This window comes from Rhyacophila brunnea, unplaced genomic scaffold, assembly GCF_057557595.1.
Source record: "Rhyacophila brunnea isolate RB1 unplaced genomic scaffold, BYU_Rbru_1.0 scaffold_6, whole genome shotgun sequence".
Lineage (NCBI taxonomy): Eukaryota > Metazoa > Arthropoda > Insecta > Trichoptera > Rhyacophilidae > Rhyacophila > Rhyacophila brunnea.
In genome coordinates this window covers 36,815,891-36,835,967 of record NW_028233276.1, presented here as the reverse complement: position 1 = coordinate 36,835,967, position 20,077 = coordinate 36,815,891, and the positions used below count along the sequence as shown (strand labels likewise).

Below are 20,077 nucleotides of genomic sequence, written 5' to 3'. Positions count from 1 at the left end.
GTGAGGCAGGCTGGTAATCAATTTGTGGCAAAATTTCCTCGTTAACATTATATTATATGGGTACGTTATAATGACCAAAGTAAATCCTCCGTGATGCCCTGCATTTTTTGTTATCGCGTTGCTATTTCTCGTAAATTGTTGGCTTGCTTCGTTTAGTTGTATGGGAAAGCCGATTTCTTGCCCCTCTTTTTATTTAATACCTCTATGGTTTGTATGTTTATATAGTTTATAACATACTTAGAAGAGATTTAAGTTCCTACTATAAAATTACTATAGAACTACTAGTTTTTTTTTATAATGAGGAAATACAAAAAGTAAAATTATACAGAGTGGGTATTTAAAAATGTTCAAGCTTTTTTATTATTTACTTACTTTAAATGGATGAAATGGATACACATATGCATATGCTGTTGAAATCATTCTAGTGTGAACTGTTGTCGCAAGAGTTACATGACAGCAAAAAATATACCATGGAAAGAGAATAATAGAAAATGGAGTGAGAGAGTTCAAATTACTTTCGAAGTACTGCCACATTATTATTTCTGTGATATCTGATACTATGTATGTACCCCTGTTATGTGGGTACCTTCTTAACTAATTTTTTTGAAAAATAATAAAATTTATTGTACTTTTATTTTATAAAAATATTGAGGGTTACAATATTCATAAAACTACACAACTCTGGTTCACGCAGGGTTTAATTGAATTTTAAAAACTAACTGACACCATCTACAATTAATTCCATGAAAACAAATATGTATAACTATTTATGTCGGATCTTAACGGCATACTTCCACCATTCGCAACTGCTTTATAGAGAGTATACATATTATTAGGCACATGAATTTTGTGCATTTTTGTTATTGTCATGGCAGTCATCGTTAGACACAGCAAAAACAAGGTTGTCGTTGACATTTTACTCATTTTGTGATGTTAAATAAATACACCCGAAAATACCAAAAAGAAAGTCTATATTTATTAGTGCATTTTAACAAACCATTCCTTAAAAACATTCATAGCACCAAATGTGAATCGTCAAAATCAAACTTAATGACTAATGAACATACATAACTTGAAAACACATCAGATATATTATACCGACTAAAAAAAAATCACATTTGACAAAAATACGATGCTCGACGGGATTTGAACCCGTATATCCACTGGTATCATGCCAATATGCTTTAAACAATTAAGTTACAAGCCTCCTACTTAATTGCGATAATTTAAACTAGTATGTCCTACATGAATGCTTATCAAATTGCGTTATTATTGACTATCAGTTTTTGTGTTTTAAATCAAGGAATATTAATTACCTTAATGACCAAACGATGTCCGGCTCTCGCTAAATATTTAGTTATAATGTATACTTGAACTCGCTAACAATTTTTAATAAACCATTTCTTTTATTCAACGAATAATTTGCAAGATTTGAGAATGTAACATTGCATATATTGAACATACATAACTTGAAACGACTTGACGAGGTGACTCATAATCATGTAACGATGCGCGAACCGTGCAGTGTGGCCATTGCAATTGAATAGTGTGCGTTCGTTCACTAGGATATGTCACCTACCACGTAGCCACCAAGCAAGGCACCTGCATATGTGGCTGAAGCCTTACCTATTTAGATTTTCAATATAATTACACATTATACAATGTGAAGAAACATATGTTTTGTATATTAATTTTAGTAGCATTCAGGAGATTTTCTTCATTTTATATTAATATTACAACTTGTTATCAATTCTCATGTAATTTTAAAACTATACTAACTACAGAAAAGTTTGCCGACCCCTATTAGGATTATTAAATGCTGGAAATTATCTATTACACAAGAGCTGTAACAACAGGATGTGACATGACCCAGTTGCGAGGCTCAGGATAGGTAAGAAATTATTGTTTATGTCCCAGTTTTATTGTTTGTATTGGGTGTCATACTTACCAGTATGACACCCAATGATTGGACTTGATCAGGCATTAAACTGTCCTAATGGTACTAGTTATATCGGTTGATTACAATTATCTGATAATTTACATTTTAAAGTGTTTTAATGAATCAATTGCATATTTAAAAACATTAGGAAGAAAACCATTATAAAATGTAGTTCGTCAGAGGGTCTCGTTTTATTATTACTTATAAACAGCGCTCGAAATGGAAAATTTTAGGAACCGGAGCGCTTGATAATTTTACGAAAATATTTACATAGTTATCTAATTTTATATGTAATTTATAAAAATAAGTGTTAGATTTTTTTGTTGCATGGCCTATCTAGTTCAGAGGGCCAAATTATTTTTTCCAGGAGACGGAGCGATAATTTTGGGGATTTTATGAACCGGAACAGCGCCGTCCATTTTGAGCCCTGCTTACATATTATTTTATGGTTATGTTTATCATTAAAACGTAGGTATCTGTAAAAGAAATTTGTAATGGGTTTTATTTTTCATTAAAAAAAAAGAAAATGTGTTTAACTTGAAATCTTTTTTATTTATATCGAATCGAGTTTCGATATTGTGACCATATTTGAATTTGAAATTTGAAAAAAATATGTACTTATTTTTCTTTTTGATGTTTTTAGATTAAATTAAAACACTCTTCAGTAAATCATACCAATTCAATTTCATGGTACCTGCCACGTATTCTACCACTAAATGCCCTTAGTTCTTCACTTCAACCCAGCTATTGCTATTGCTGCATCTATTTATATACCAATAAAAAAAGTATTGATCAGTGCTTATAGACCGAATTGATGAAACTTTTACAACCGATTTCACATTATTGTTATAAATTTAATAGTTTCATGAAACGTTCCGAAGTAAAGATAAAAAAGACGTAATAACGTAGCAACGGTGGTGTGGTAAGGTGAGGTACCGGTAGAGGGCACGCGGTCAAATTACATTCAAACCAAATCAGACTGCATTGTGTACATTTGTCTACTTTTTATTTACGTATTTCTACCAGTATAATTTGTCCGCTGAGTGAGGGCGCCACATGCTAACATTTGACATAATCATTCAATACTTTTTACACTGCGATAAGCTTAGTTCTAAATCCGAACACCTGACGATTTATAATGATCTATAAATAGTAAATAATAAACACATTCCCGCCTATTTCCTAATGCACGGGAAGAAATCGCATTGATGCATATTTTAATGGTTCACTTGACTATCACTATAGCACTTAATTATTTACGAAATCTAATAAAAGGAAGTAGGTAACTAGGTAGGTAATCAAAATCAATCCATTTGCTTTACGTAAAAACTATTTTTTGTATGTCATATGATAATATCCAGATTTTTCATTTACATAACCATAAATTTTAAAACTGCAAACATAAAAACATCGATTAATAAGTAGCGCTTATCATAAAATAATATTGTACGAGTTCTTTAATTAATATCCTGGATACAAATCCAGTATCAACCTGTTTGATAAAACATGCGTTATTTGTTTTCATTTTTAATACATATAATTAGTATTATCACAATAATTGCCAATGTTATAATCTAAAAAACAAAGTTCAACACGAAATAACAAATAACCATATTATAAAGAGATGAGATGACGGTAAAGCAATACTAGCGAACAGGGGCGCCGCATTCGTATGGGCAATATGTGCGGCACTCGCGGGCATCCGAACAAAAGGGCGACCCGCATAGTGGTGTTTGAATCTGGCTAACATGGTAACACTAGCGTCAAGTGTCATTTTGTCTGGCATCTTGTACTTCTGCGGGCTGGCGTATAAAAAGTAAAATAATATTCTGCAAGTACATGCCAAACGAATTAACACTATCTATATCCATATTGAGATAAATAATTGTTAAATGAATTTGAGTGTATGGACTGTTTTATAGACACGCGAATTTATTTTGACAGCAGCTGTCAGTGGTAAATGGAAATACAGAAGGGGGCGTGTTCATAACAAAAGTAGTCTATGGTTAAGGATTCATTAACTCTATAGTCAGTATAGTCTATAGTTAAGTCATCCTTTTCGGAAACTTATCCTTAAGATTGAAATATTGGATTCAAACTGAGAGCAGAGTTTCTCTCCGCACACATGCGGCTGCACCTATGGCAGCGGCCCTGCTAACGAGTCGCGACAACATCATTATGGATCAATAACAAGCTAAATACACGTTATTATTAATAATAATGAAATTATTAATTTATAAATCGTTTTTCAAAACTAGTAGAAACTGGTTCTTTACAAGGATGTAAATAAAAATAACATTAAGATTGAATTGAGATTTGAGAAAAATAATTTTATTTAATTAATTGTAAAATTGATTAAATAGGAATTTTACTACGTATGTTGACGGAATGTCAGTGACTCGAAGATATCGCGGTGACGTCCGAAATAAAACATTAACACAAATTCTATGACAACTAAATTCTCAATCACGTGAATAAGCAATGCATTATGAATAGTAATGTAATTACAATATAAATTCGTAGCTTTAGAGCAGTATTTTCCAAACTGTGTAGTGAAAAAGGGGTACGCGTGCTTGGTTTAATCGCGTTTAAAAATTATGTGAATCCAATTATAGGTAAATACAATTTTATATTTTTTCCCGAAATGGGGGTGCGCTATGTTGAATATTTCGGAAACGCTGATATTTATAGAAGTTGATGAACGGACTCGAAACTGAGTTGATTGACTGAAGTTAATAATAATTTTCTAATATTATTAGCGATAGCCCGCAATTTCACATGCGTGAAATACGGACGCATTTACAGAATGAAGAAATAGACTGAATCGATTCGATATCTTTCAAATCAATGAGATAGACAATGGCTTGATCTAGAGGAGCACCCCTCACTTCACCACTCCACGCTTACTATCTGACCATTTTACCTACGAAAGTACGTTATTCGAAAACGTGTCAATGGACAAAAGCTCATGATTACGTGATTATTATACATAATTACAATCACTAGATTAGTATAATGAAAACAAAAGAAATTTTACGGATAAAAAATACTTTTAATGTCTGCTACCGAAATAATTTGTTGGAAATATCGCATGTAGGTACTTAGTAGAACTCTTTTGATTGATGAATAAATGTGTACCTACTTGTTTCATATTTATACAAATAAGAAGGTATTATTATAACTTATCTTGTGTTCCTCGTAAAGCCAATACACGTATTTTTCTAATATTTTAATATTTTTTATTTATAAAATCACAGGTTTTCTTAAAAATACACTACTTTCGCTGACAAAACGTGTAGGTATAACTGTCAAAAAATAATAGTGGGAAGGTACATAAGTAACTAAATGGCAGATATCAAGTCAAAAACTCAACATTAACCAATTTAATCACACTTAATTTTTTCTGGGATTGGTGTCAAATATTGCCACAGGAAAGGGTCGCATGAATCAGTTTTTTGATAATAAGTATTTATTATATCTATGAGTGTGACTAAGTTGTAAGGAGTTACATAGAATAATAAAATTATGTTATTTTAGTATGGTGTGACTATTTTCTGCAAATCGAAGGTGGCATGTTCGCGATCATTTCTTTATGGATTATTTTGTATGAAGGGAGGCTGTATGGTGTATGCGGAATGTAGAAAAAAATACTAGATTGTATTAAAAACGATAACTCATTTTTGTTAAAATTGTGGAATGACTTGTTTCTGCATAGCTGCTACCCTCAATTGACATCCGCGAGAAAAAAAGTTTTTGAAAAACTACAGAAAAACCTGCAAACAGTATTGATGAGAAATCGACCAATGTTATATGAAAAGTAATTAGGTGGTACAAGGATTTTCCACTATAACGGTTATATTATTTATTTAATTTTATTGTACATAGTAGGAAATGACAATAAAGTTTTTTACTTAGTGTCGACTTCCTGTTGGAAAAACGTTAAATTTTACAACTCTAATCGAAATTGTTTTTACAAAAAAATACCGTTTTTCTTAAATACATTTAATTATGTACCTACTGAGAAGGACAGTGTTTTTTTCTTGTTAACTCTTAGACTTATTGTCTAGCTAGTGACTAGTCTGTGTTTGCGTTCATCAATATTTATTAACCGTATCGAAATATAAAAGGCTTGCACGGTTTCACTAAAAGATAAAAAAAATTACAATATGGGACAGTGTACCTACGAACAAAAGTAAAAACAATAATTAATAATTTGTGCACAGTTCAATGAATGTAAATAATGAATATCACAATAAATTATAAATAAATATTTGCTCCAATGTTATATTATGTAGGTATTTTAATTCAATAAGATAAAGTCCATTGAGCCAGAAGAATACAGATAATAAATTGAGAACATACATACATCTAAAAATACTATTTTAGTGTACCTATATAACATTCTCCTTGACCTACCAAATTAATTGCACTAGGTACGTGTGCATTTATTATCTTTTGTTAGAATAATAACTGATTTTAGCTGACAGGTAATTTAAAATAAGTATGTACCTACCTATGTATTTTTAAACATACATGATCTAATTCTAACATATCAAATACTTCTACCAGTTTTATTTGGGCAATCAATCAAACGAGAAAATTGCATGGTAAGTATTTTTTTGAAAATAAGACGCCAGATATAATCAAAAGTCAAACAATGTTTTTTTAATGAAAAATGCACAACATTTTGATTGAATCGACAAGGTTACATGGCACTACAATCTTATGAGTAATTTTCAAGCAAAGTAGAAATACATATTTAAAAAAAAAAGGTACTAAACGTACTATAAAAGCATATTAATATGTCAAGGGTAGCAGTTTAAGAATAAAATAATTCAAAAAAAGAAAATATTATAACCAAGTGACATGTTAATATAATTATTTTCAACACTTGCGATGAAATATTTAGCATACAAAAAGTCTGACTTTTTATTTTACAGGTCATGACTATTCTAGGGTTATACCTCAGATTATAGCACATAATTATTATAGGGAATTTTTGGATGTATCCAGTCATGTCCAATGGAGTAAGTAAGTGATGCATTGCTTAGAACAGTAAAAATATATGAAAAATGAGAGTTAGTTAGCTTTTGGGAGTACCTAATGCCTTACTAGTCTAACCAAGATACATCGGTTCGGTGAACATTAAACATTATATACCTACAAACTGTTCGAAACTTGTAATAAAATTGTTTCCGAACATTTATATTCGAATATTTACGAACAGTTAATAATAATATTATGTTCTGATACAAATGAAGTTGAAGTTTTGTTTCACGAAGCGGATGGGAGACATTGAGCATACAGAATATGGTCTTGATCTGGACTAGGGTTGTGTTGTGAAATGGAGATTGATTCGCCTGCAGCGCTTACAAAGTATATTTAATACACGCTGCAAGCATGGCGTGCATGTCAGAATTTATGTTTAAATTAATAATAATTTACAAAAAAAAAATACTATAAATAATGAACGAAATTTCAGGCTAAAATGAAAGGGACCGGAATTTAATTTCTTCTTAAAAGATGTCACTTTGCCTAGGGACAAATGTGTTCAAATTTAAAAATATATATTTACGATTATAACATAATTATATAATTTACCTATATGTAAAAAGGTCAGCATGTCCATTTATCAGAAATATAGCCCCAAGACTATACCAATAATTATTGTTAATTTGTTTGATAGGCAGATAATTTGACAGAAAAATCGACACAATGTGGAAAAGTACTACACGCTCATTAAAATGAGAATAGAAGATGATTTCTAAATATTTTTATTAAATATGTAGTCGCCATATGCTTTCGTTTCTGAACATACGTTCGAGGTGTTGATTTTGGTTATCCGCTGTAGTATTATGATATGAGTAACGATTGTCTATTCACTATTGCGTCTATTGACACTGGGTGCTTTTTATTAAATATATTCTATGCGTTCATGCGTTCTAATCCAACTAGCGAGCTCAATAAACTCGTGTGGTATCGCTTACTGGAGGTTGTGAATGAAAATTATTGAGAAATACTGATTTGTAAATGAGATTCTTATAAATTCGCGAAAATTCATCACATGTGTAGGTACATAGTACAAAGGGCTGAAAATGGACCGGATCGCCATTCCGGTTCATGAAATCTCGAAAATTATCGCTGGAAAAAATATTTTTGACCATTTGAGCTAGATATGCCGTATACCTGACAAAAAAAATCGAACACATTTACTTTTATAAAATATACATAATATTATACCTAATTAAGTAGGTAGCTATGTTAATATTTTCGGAAAATTATCGAGCGCTCCGGTTCGTAAAATTTTCCATTTCGAGCGCTGATGGTACATTGAGTACCTATTTGATCGGATGAGACCTACAAAATATTGAAAAAATCGGAAAAGTTTTTTTTTTTAAAGGAAACTCGCTAGCACGGAAAGCTAAAATTTTATTGTGCACGGAAAAATCCAAATAACGAACAATAATTATTGTAAAAATTCGTCGATAACAAATATTTCCTTGCATAATAAATTAAATAAAAATGAATAGAATTGTTTCGAATTCCCAAGAATCGAAAAAAGTCGAGAAATCACAAGCTGCACCGCAGTTGCAACGCGTCGACGCAGGTCTTACTTACTTGATTCCAAATGTATACTATTTGAATCGCAGATTGATTTTTTTTATCCAACTGGAGATTCTAATCGGATGCATTTAGAATCAAGTAAGACCTGTGTTGACGCACTGCAACTGCAGTGCTGTGTATCTGATCCCGTACATCTACATAAAATCGACCTATTCAAAAGGTTGTTAGCCGATCCCGGTCACGGTCCTAAATGTAGAAAAAAATACTATAGTAAGTATATACCTACAAATATTATGTTTATCATGTCTTTATGTGTAAATTAATATCATCAATATTTTTTCACCAAGTTGTCAATTACTAAATTTATAATTGTTGTTTTTTCTACATAACTATTTCAGAAAAAGTAACATATTAGTAAGATAATGACAGCCGAGAAAGTAGTCAATCAAGTGCACTTGGTATTGTGTCTCACGCACTTGATGGAAGTAAACTGTGCCATTCGGTTGATAAAAAAATATAAAATATTATAATACATGCAACAGTTCTAATGCCTTCTCTGAATCAACATTTATATAATGCAATCAATAATTATGTAGGTACCAACATATACCTATGACAAATATCTTTTTTTTTTTTTTTTTAATATATTATTTAGTTGTGTGTCTGCCATCAAGCTCGTTTTTTCTGGCCATATAAAATATGCCATTATCATAATGTGTTGGCAATTTTGTAGAAGCTTAATTATAGTGCAATACTAATAAAGAAAGTAGGAAAGTTACATGCTTATCAATGTATGTAATTGGTAGGCTTAGTATCATAATGTGTTGTCAATTTTGTAGAAGCTTAATTTTAGGGCAATACTAAAAAAGAAAGTAGGAAAGTTACATGCTTATCAATGTATGTAATTGGTAGACTTAGTGTTAACCATACGGAATATCCAGATACAAATAAATTTGAAAAAAGAACATACTTAATATGTGTTTACTACATTGTCATATAATTTCTAACTTTCATTCTATTTAAGACCGTTAATAAAAAATACAGATCATTATGACATAAGTAAAGCATATTTTACTTTTTAATCTACAAAGCTATTTATACCTATACAAATATATTGTTCTGAGAATTGAAAGAAACGTTGGCCAAGTATCGTCAGTTCAGCAGTGGCAACTATACACGATAAATTATAATTATATAGAACAGACTATCGTTATTATTATTGTATGTATAATGGGTTTGAGACAAATTAGAAACCAGACTGGGGAAAAAAAGTAAATACAATTTTATGCTATAAACCGCAACCGGATCATGAACTGATTTCTGAATCATATCATAGAGCAGTGGTCGCCAACCTTTCATGTTTGGCGTTACCCTTGAAGCATACACATTTATTATTTCTTATATTTTTTTATGAAATCGATGTTTTTTTTTTAATAAATATTAGAAAAACATTAAAACTATGAAATGGTAAAAAGTCGTTTCTTTACGTTAGAGAAAACAAAATAAACTAAAATTAAAATATATACATGATCATATTATAATAATTGAAGGGTGGAAATTACAAAGGTGCTAAGAATTTTATCACTTTTCTATTTATATTGTTTTTAAATGTCTCTCCAATGTTTTGTATAAATATAATCAAATACTGGTTTTTACTACTAAAACTAAGTATCATGTATAGAATTATATAAATATATAAATAATAGGTATATATAATATGTTCTTGGATTTTTTTTCAATAAACAGTTTTTCTCCTTTTTTGTTTTATGTTCAAACCACTTAACACCGTTGTAATTTACACCCTTCAATTATGATAATAAGAAGGGATTCTTTGACTTTAAGTAAAATATATTTTTCTTTTTAATGTTTTTAGATGCTTTAAAAATACCTACTTTAAAATGTAAATTATCAAAAAAAAAATGCCTCAAATTAAAAGCTTCTTATTTTTGGATTTGTGGAGTACCTATTCACCTTAATGGTTAATTTTTTAATTATCAAATTAAAAAATATTGCGCACTTTAATCAGCGCTTGAAATAGAAAAAAATATGAATCGAAGCGCTCAATAATTTTCCGATAAGATTAACATAGTTATCTAATTTTATGTATATTCTATAAAATAAGTGTTTATGAATTTTTATTATATGGCCTATCTGGCTCAGATGGTCAAATTATTTTTTCATGTGACGGAGCGATAATTTTGAGGATTTTATGAACCGGTACGGCACTCCGTTCCATTTCGAGCCCTGACTTAAACACAAATTTAGCCGTGTGCTCTGGCGAAGATAAAAATGCCGCAAAGAAAGGATGCACTCTTGCTAAAGTTACCGATTCAACTATAAGAACTAAAATCATTCTGGAATCATTATCAATTAATGTTGTAATAATGTAATACAACAAGCACAATTAATTAGAATATTATTAATTAATAGTCCACACTAAGTGTGTACAGTTTCCTATAAAATTGACACTTAAAACATTCGAAGAATAAATTAAATATTAACACAATGAATAAGGCACCTAATAATATTATATTTAGGTACGCACAGGGCGGCTCTACCTTAAGGGTCTGTAGGGACCATCCCCACATCGTTATCATGTCAAAAATATACGTCTAATATTTTTATCATTGTCATAATATACCTACTTAGTTACATGATTAAATTAACTATTTAATTTATTTAATCCATCTAAACCCGTCGCAATTTTATAGATATTTATAATTATTATACAAATAAAATAGTAATAAGATACAAATAATGATCATAACGCGGTATTAAAATAATTAATTTAAATACGCTCTATTTCACAGTGACACCTGTGTACAAATTAAGAAAGTTATGGTGTCTATTTTTCGCTCAGTTTCGCTGACCGTGGGTCACTCAGTCACATCCCGTCGCCGCGGTACAAATCTAGTTCTACAAAGAATGTGAATGCATTAGCGTTAGTATACGCATACTGGGGAGTAAATCAAAAGACCCCTAAGTGTGTAAAAATGCTCGATGTATGCTGTTGTTCAAAACTGGTAATGATAAGTCTACAATAAGTATTATTATTAATCAAGTAAATATTTTTAAGCACGCTTTTTAGATGTGATTAAGTAACGACTCAGATAATCATAATATTATTTATTCTGAAAAAATACTCGTTTCCTCATTTATAAAATCATATTATTATAAGTAGCTTGGTACATAATGTGAGAAAGTAGGTAGGTGTGTATATTTAATAAATAATGGCTAAACCCCACCACATAGAAAGTTGCCGAGCCGCCATTGGGTACGCACGTCACTGGAAGTGGACCAATTTCCATTGGCGGGCTAATAATAATAGCAATAATTGAATAATAGTTAATATGTATATTGTATAGTAAGTTACTCTGTAAGGACATTCGGTTCTCAGACAGTTCAGTCTTATACCAATCAGCTCTAAATTACTTGACAACAAATGATAGCTACTACGGAAGTCGAATTGTTCGACTGCGCTTATTTGCAATACCAAGATGTGGTCGGTTAACTTCGAATTCGAGAGAGACAAATTAGATCAAATATCTGATCTACTTATATAGATCAAGGATTTCCAATCATTTGTGGTTAACGAGAATAGTACCTAAGTAATTAACAAACAGTACAAAAATACATACTCAATCAGTCATGCACTTTTATGTTTATTATGAACGTTGATAATATTCAGGGTTGCCATAATTTTCAGAGTTCAAGTCCGGGCACTCGGCCTGCTTGAAAGGCTAGTATTGGAAATAAACAGCGCATCTTTGCCATAGGCCAGTGATGCACAAGATTTTTATTTCTTTATTTTCTGAATACAGTAGGTACTGGGTACATTTCTCACAAATAATGATATTCCCGAGTTTATACATATTATTTACAAAGATAAGGTTTATTAAAAAAAACACAGACACATTCACGAACATTCATCGTTGTATGCGAAGGCAATATAATTCTACACTGCGGTTACATGTAAATTGTACGTAAAACATTTCACCGTGGCACAGTTCGCCGTGAGCTTTCTTATCAAAAAGATATGACCGTGTAGGTACTATAGTCTATACCAGTGGTCGGCAAACCGCGGCTCGCGAGCCACATATGGCTCTTTGGCCCCTTGAGTGCGGCTCTGCCACAAATGCCCTCTGCCCTATTTGACATGGCTACAAAGAACCGAAGAAAACCGTGAAGTTGAATGGGCCGAGACGTTTATTCAAGGCTTAAATGACCTACTGACCTGTATTGTTTGTCGGGAAAAATTAGCGCATTCAAATTTAGAGCGACATTTCGCACTAAATATCCTATCGGAACTAAATATCCTGGAAGGAAGAAAGCAGTTGAGGAACTTTAGAAGAGTCAAGAAAAATCAAGTTCTGTATTTAATTACTCAATACAATCTTCTAATAATGTTAATATAGCAAGTTTTATGATTGGTAAAGAGATTTCTAGAGAGAAAATAAAGAGTAAATGAGAAGTCGTCTTATTGATGAGAACCTGGAATCGTGCTTAAAATTAAAAACAACAACATACAAACCTGATTTAGATACCCAAACTTTCCAAGGAGATGCAAGGCCATTATTCACATTGAATGTTGGTCAGTGATTGTCATGATTTAATTTTATGGATAGCTTACTTACAATTTAATTTTCATCAATACATAACATTATTACGTATGCTATCAAGTTTTATTCAGTGTACCTACCTATAGTTTAAGACTTAGAATTTTAACTAAAGTTTATTAAGTTAATAAACAGTGTACCTACTTATATAATTTAGGTTTCAGAAATTTGGCTCTCAAAAGAAATCTCAATCATTGTACTATTGATATTTGGCTCTGTTGACTAATGAGTTTGCCGACCACTGGTCTATACCAATGATACTCAACCTTTTTTTTCTTTGGGCCAAATACATATATTTGTAAAGTAACGCGGGCCGCATCACTACTGGTGTGACGAAAAAAATCATGAAACCCCTCCTTTTTTACAATTTTTTTTGAGATTTTAAAAATTATGCGTGTTTTTTTTTTAAATTAATCGTGTGCAATAGCAACACTCTTATACCAGATCTGATGTGGACCATAATGACAATCCTCTTCGGGTGTCACTATCTGTGCGTCAAAGTCGAAACGAATCTCAACATATACGAAATTCCTGATAATAAATGTGTTTCGGGCCGCACATAAAAGCTTAAAGGGCCGCAGGTTGAGTATCGCTGGTCTATACGGTCTCAAATTTTATTAGATTCAATATGAACAACTCATTCACCGCTGACGGCACAGCTGTTGTGTCTTCATTAGGGGACCATTATATATAATTAGCATGTTATTACATAGTAATTAAATGCTTCGCGGCTTAATTCAATTTCCATAGCTGATTTTGGCAAAATTCATGAATTCAAGAATGACAACCTAACCTAACAAATAATCCAGAATATGGCTATTTTCGAAATTTGTTTGCTGCTGGCTTCCTGTAAAGTGTAAACCGACAAGAACCGTGTTTTATTTAGACATGAATTTTATGTCAGTACTATACGATCCAAAGAGGTTGGACGGTCTTTAATATACGGCCATATTTTTCCCGATACAACAATTCACGGTTGAAGTGTGATACGGCGAACTGCATACGTACAAGTTTCCGGACACGCTACACTAATAACGTAAAACAATAAAATACGCTTTCATCAGTTAATTATAATATTTTAAATGTTCTAATAATTAATGGATGAAATCATGCTATCTAGCCTAGGTTCAGACGACAAATCGTCGTAGACACGTAGTGGGTTTGGCGGATGGGTAATAAATAACCATACCTCGTAAAGAAAAGTATATTAAGAAACCCTCGCAGGAGGCGCCTAAGTTCGACGTCCGTCAGTGTTTACCAGTGGCGAAGGTTGGAGGTAGGCTGTTAAGATCTGACAAAAATAGTGCACACTAAACTTTGTCAGTCAAACGTATTTGTTTTCATTGAACTAAGACTAAATGTGTAGGTAGTGTTTGTTAAGTTTTTAAAATTCAATTAAACCCTGCCTAATCCAAGTTATAGTACCTACATAATAGTCAAAAATATTCGTTAATACTTTGGACGCGGAAGACGCACACGGTGCGTAATGACCAGGCGGCCGATCGATGTAATTAACGTGCATTTTAAAGGGGGCAATTAAAATCTCATTATCTATTCAGCAGCGAAAGCGTTAATGTATAAAATATTTAAAATTATGGCATTAATGATTAAACCATACATAATTTTAGATATTTTATAGATAGAAGGATATTTTTTATCAATTATGGTTTGGTTACGAGTTTAATGAATTAAAAAAAAACTAACCAACACCATCTGTAATGTAAAGAAAACAAATAAGTATGACTGAAAAAGCATGCTCTATTTTTGTCGGATCGCGCTTAGCATACGTAAACTATAATGGTTTGGTTTAGGCAAGGGTTTATAATTGATATTTAAAAACTAACTAACATTATCTGCAAATTGTAGTCTTAGTTCAATGAAAACAAATACTTATGATTGACAAAGTTTAGTATGCACTATTTATGTAGGATCTTAATAGCCCACCTCCACCCTTCGCCACTGGTGTTTACTAATTCCAAACGACAGCGAAAAACATATAGGTAGGTAGGTACCTACGAATCAATAATAATGAAAACAATATTACGTTATTTTTAAATAACGGACAAATACTTATAAATTAAAAGTAAACGTGATCAGCGCATCGAAGAGAAAATAATAATTATTCAATCAAGATTGTTGAAATAATTAATGTGAATTTGTACTATACATTTTTATAACCAGACGTAAAATAAATACAGTAAAACATTTTCACGGGTGAAGGTCCAATCAAATGACCGCCACGCCAATTTGCAATGAATTGATTGGAGACTGTACCGAAATTTGCACCAATATCAAGGACTGCTCTTGCTACAAAATCATTTCCATGAATTGGCATAATTTTGTGTGTGACCTTATGTATTGCCGACTTTGATAATTATGAACGATATACATTCTGACAACGTTCAAATTAAGTATTTCTTAGAGTCTTTGATCAATTATGTCACGGAGCACACTACAAACAATAGGCCGGTACCCAGAAGTCAATACGAGAGCAGATGTGTTTTAATTGCATAGCGACAACAAGTGATTCATGTGATTCATATCTTTTAAAATAATCAATAGCGAGACTACTCAGTAATTTAAAAAATACACAGAAAAACAATACATTAAGATCTTCGGACACACTGCATAGGTATACGTCACGAAAATATAAACAATTGTGAATAGAGCAAGATTTGACCTTTTTGATCTTTTCGATAAACTGTCAATCCGGTGGATAATTCTGTTCCTACATTTTTTGAAGCAGAAAGAAGACGTGATGATGTGTTTGATAAAAATACCCTGTCTACTACCGAAAAAAAAATAATAATCTTACTTATTTAGAACCAATACACCAGGGTTGCCATATTATTTTTGTATTTCGATACAGCAAACAGCTTACAACTAATTAAAAAGCTGGCATATTGTACCAGATTTACTTGAAAATTAACTGCTCTACTTATGCACCTTATATCTTTCTTACCAATGCAATATTTTTTACATACAATATTTAAATGTTATATAAATTTCTTAAATATATTAATTTTTAGTTGTAAGTCGTCTACCTATAGATGGATGTATATTTGATGAAATCATTCGCAGAGTAAAGCTAGGTTGTTGTGCTTTTGGCCGCCAGTGGTATCCAAGAGACACAAAACGTCCGCAAGGTTGACCTAGAGGCCGCTGGATCGATGAAATGATAAAGTTCTGCGGAAGTACGTGGCAACGCAACGCATAGGACCGAGATAAGTGGAATCAGCTTGGAGAGGCCTTCATCCAGCAGTGGATATATTCAGGCTGATGATGATGATGATATAACTTATTTATTGGTTGTGATTTGTGAAACAATAAATTCTTTTACATTTTTTGGTGTAGTGAAAATCATATCCCTTATTTTTGGAATGCCAGTTTCTAATTTTTTTAGTTTGAGAAAATCTAGAGTTTTTTTTCTGTCATCTAGCTTATTTTCTTACCCTGTCTGGCATATTATCGTGGATGACTCGTTTTAGTAGACTGAGGTTACACGAAAAACGGTCTGCAATGTTTTGGAGAAAAATGACATGATTCTGTACAGGCTAGTTAAGTAACTGTTATAAAACCCTCACTAATTTTTAAATAATAATCAAAAGTTGGAAATATGCTATGACCTTTATAATGAAAATATTTTAATCTACATATTATGTGGAGTGATTTTCGCAGGTTAAACCGAATTTATAAATTTTATATTACTATACAGGCGGACCTCGACTTACGAACGTTCGACTTTCGCACAATTCGCTATTTCGCACATTTCAAAAAAAATCGTTTTTTTAAAACGTCGCGCTGGCCGTGGGGTTAAGATATCCCCTTCTCGCTCGCTCACAAGCAAGTGCATTTCTTGCGTCACTTGCATCGTGCTCGCACCCGTCACTTTGCTTGTGAGCTAGCTAGGATAGCTGATATAGTATTGCGCAGGAGCGCGTGCGGGCGTGTCATGTTGTGCGTTTTGCTAATTTTCTTCATTTGAAATATTTCACCCTAAAAATTTATAAACATGAGTGAGAAACGGAAAAACTGCAGTGTTGATACGAACAAAAAGAAATCAAGGACTTATAAACTTCACATGACGTTCTAATTGCGGTGAATCTTTTGCTTCAATCGGACGTTCGTATGATACAAACAGGTCTGATACGATATGTTCAATTTTGAAAAATAAAATTAAGGAATACGTTCAAAATTGTGGAAATATATTATCTTTAAAGGTTGTTTCCAAAAGACACGGCATAGTTATGGATGAAATGGAAAAATATTTTGTCATCATGGATCGACGACCAACATCAAAAAGATGTCCCTCTGAATATTTCAATTATTCAAGCGAAGGCTCTTAGTTTGTACAAAGATTGGAAGGCTAGAAAAAGAAGATTCTAACACGATTTTTCAAGCAAGTAACGGTTGGTTTACATTAAATTCACTGGAGAATCGGTTGATGCGGATAAATATGCTGCAAAAGAATTTATTTCCTCATTATCCAAAATTATTGAAGATGGAGAATATTCCTCTAGCCACATATTTAATGTAGATGACACAGGTTTATTTTGGAAAAAATGCCTAGTCGTACATTCTTATCTAAGGAAGAATCACTTGCCCCTGGGCATAAACCTTCTAAAAACCGATTGACATTGCTTCTTGGTGGAAACTTGGCTGGTGATTTAAAATTGATGCCAATGTTAATTTACCAACCAGAAAATCCCAGAGCATTGAAAGGGAAGGATAAAGAATTGCTTCCAGTAATGAAATAAAAAAGCCTGGGTTTACTGCGTTAATATTAAAAGATTGACTTTACATTTCGTGCCAGCAGTTAAGCAATATTGTAGATTTACCATTTAAAATAAGAAAAAGAAGAGTGGCAAACAGTTAACTCTTGATAACTTTTTAAGGGAAACACCCGCAAACCCCACTTAAACATGTCTCTTAAACATATTATATTTACTTGATAAATATATATTTCAAAATACACACAGTTTAATTTTTTTTACTACCCTCTACTTTCAAACATTCAACATTCGCACACCTTTTCAGGAACCAATTATGTGCGAAAGTCGAGGTCCTCCTGTACCTACATCTTATAGACACAATGTGTCATACTCAAATATCACTACGTGATAGCTTGTAAGAAAATTCCAGGAAGACAACACACAATCACTGTTACAAAAAGAATCTTTCCATTATCATGGAAATCGTTACGACTGAACAATTGAACGTGTTGGTAGGTATTTGTGCAATAATTATCTTTCAGTATGGTGGGAAAACTATTACTATCACAATCACGTTCGGTTTGATTGGATGCGAACTCATTTACCTACCAACATCGGATGACATTTTGATAGATAGTTGAGTTTGCGAATGTAATACATATCGCAATTATATTTATATCAGCCTTTATCGGGAAATAAGACTGTTAACAATAGGTATGTAGACTTTTTATTGAGTTGTTGGACTTAAGTACTTACTTATTTTTATATGAAGGGGCACAACATAAATAAAATTATAAATAGGTGGCGAATAATCTATTCCGCGGGGTGAAATATTGAAATAATTTGCAAACGTAAAAAAATATCAAACCGAATATTGACCATCTTTAGACAAACACAATGACTGCGAACAACTATTTTCATAGATGAATTATTTCAAATCCAAAGTAAAACATTGCCTTGGTAATGGTTTGGCTGAAAAATCTGTAGGTTTCTTTTATTTATTAAATTTATAAAGGGACACAATATTAGAAAACAGGAAAATGTTGAACTAAGAGTAATCATTGCTAATTTAATCGACAGGCACGATTATGATCAAAGTATTGAGTATACGTTGAATAGAGATTGAGATACATTTTAAATGTAAGTACGCCATCGTACTGTTTTTGAGGCGTTGCATAAGTGTCGACTTCAGATAAAGTGGAGATAATATTATAAGACTAATAAAACGCATTGCCAGATTGGAGTAGCATATTAAATATATGGAATAATTCGTATTACAATACGTACTAATGATGTTAGAGCGCGCCCCATCATCCGCACCTCACAATAACACCGTTGCTAAATCACAACTGTACCTGCTTGTGCTGCGTTATTTTCGAGTAAGTAAGAATCGTTTGGAGATATCGAGATGAAAACTAAACGAATACTAATTATGTACAAAGTCTATAACTTGTGCACGTTTCATCAACATTGGTATAGTAGTTTTTGGATTATAACGGAACTAACAGACACAAAATTAATTATGAAAAAAGCTAAATTTTGTACCTAGATATTCTTGAAATAGTCAAAACGCTGATTGAAAGGTAAATATTTCGAAATCACAGACTGAGACAGACATTACAATATTATTATTATTATATATATGGATTTATATTACATTTTTGGTATAGTGTACTCTTCATAATTTATCTCTCCGTTCATACTATGGGTAAGTTATTTCAGAGATAACTCTATACCCTCTACTATAGGAAATATTTATTTTCCCAGCTTTCAAAGAGTAAGAAAGTGGTGAGAACTGGTAAAAACTGGATTAAACCGACTTTCTTTGGCACGGACCAAATTGCGTTGAAAATATAGAATAATACAATAATGGGATTCCTTTGGTGAACATTGCTCGCTGTACCTTGAGATGAATGAGAAAATAGAATCGGAGAGACGAACAGATACGACTTTTATTCGAAATATCTTACTAAGGGTATATATACACAAAACGTGGTAGATACTGGCCAGGAATACGTGACGTTACCGACCGTGTTTTACGGCTGGTGTGTATCGACCCTAAGGGCTTAGACACACGACACTGCAGTTAACGTACGTCAATGCAGGTCTTAATCGAATATAAATGCATCTGATTAGAATCTCCTATTGAAAAAAAACACAATTTGAGTTAGCCATAGCTAAGATGAAAATAAAATTTATTTCGCAAGTGCGTTTAACGAGTAAAAAGTAATGATAATTTAAAATAT

General features: G+C 32.1%; 1 protein-coding gene across 1 annotated transcript in view; it reads right to left on the bottom strand.

Moving 5' to 3' along the window:
• LOC147065620 (glutathione-specific gamma-glutamylcyclotransferase 1) overlaps positions 1–20,077 on the bottom strand; it is a 52,344-nt gene that overhangs the window by 2,966 nt on the left and 29,301 nt on the right. The window lies entirely within an intron of this gene.